Source organism: Ictidomys tridecemlineatus, chromosome 12, assembly GCF_052094955.1.
Source record: "Ictidomys tridecemlineatus isolate mIctTri1 chromosome 12, mIctTri1.hap1, whole genome shotgun sequence".
Taxonomy (NCBI): domain Eukaryota; kingdom Metazoa; phylum Chordata; class Mammalia; order Rodentia; family Sciuridae; genus Ictidomys; species Ictidomys tridecemlineatus.
In genome coordinates, this window is record NC_135488.1 from 82,984,849 (window position 1) to 82,986,193 (window position 1,345).

A 1,345-nucleotide genomic window follows, 5' to 3' on the forward strand; every position below is an offset into this window, starting at 1 on the left:
TTATTGGCCTGTGTGTTTCATTACAGCTCTGTTCTTTTGCTTAGAGGATTAAACATGTGGTCAGAGGACAGGTTATGAAGTGCTTTGTGTGACAAGCCAAAGAGCTTGGATTTTATTGTAAAGGGAATTGGGAACCTTCAGGGATCTTGAAGAGTGGAATAATAGGATCAGACATGCTCTCTGAGCATTAGTTTCCTCATCTGTAAAATAACCCAGTTGGCCTGGGAAGAACCATTCTGCCACTTTTACCCTTCAGCATTTAATTATGAAAACTTACAAATGTTCTATTAGTTACTAGGTAAAAAAAAAAACAACTATATTATACATTTGTTTGTTACTAGTACTTATTATATATTAATTAATGAATTATTTCAGTTCATTATTAATATTTTTTAGAAAAATTGAAAGGATTATATAGCAAACATATAACTGCCTACATTCTGTAATTCACATTTTACCATATTTATGTTCTTATATGTCTCCATCTATCTATCTTTCTATCTTCCATCAGTTTATGTGATATTTTTGTGTGTATGTGGTACTGGGGATGAAACCCAGTATATATATACACAGGATGAAACCCTGTGCTATACCCATAGCCCTTTTTCCTAATTTTATTTTGAGACAAGGTCTCACTAAATTACCCAGGCTGACCTCAAATTGGCAATCCTCCCACCTCATCCTCCCAAGTAGTTGGGATTACAGGTGTGCACCACCATACCTGCTTCCCCCCCACACACCTTTTTTTAAATGGTGGGCAAAGCTAACCTACATTTTTTCTGGCTCAGTGCCCTGGTTCTATCTGATTCTGTAAGGTAGAAATTGGTAAAGGATAATATACTAACTCTGACAGCTGGTGATAGCACCTCTACCCCACCTTCTCTACAAGTTATGTGGTGAATAATTAATTGTTCTGTCATGGCCATTAATGGGCATGTGTGAAGCAGCTGGCTAGAATTAGTGTTGCAGGCACAGAGCTTTCTTAAAGTGCAATTAAGTAACCTCAGGACCTCTAGTTTTGTGTCCTCCTTAACCAGAGAAGACTTTAATGAATGCTCAGTAAAACAAAACAAAACAAAACAAAACAAAAAAAAAACATTGTTTGGTAGAGTCCAATCAGAACTGTCCCTGGCATTTCTACAAAACTACAGATTATTTGTTTTCAGAGTGGTGAAGATTCAGAAGTGGTTTCCCAATCTAAAAACCCAGACTAGGCAGGCAGCAGGTCCAAGATGCCACCTTTGTTCCCTAGCCCTAGATTAGGCACTCTAGGAGATTCAGAATAACCATGAGAATGATTCCTGCTCCCAAGGGGGAGACAGAACTCATGCCAACCGGGCACAGA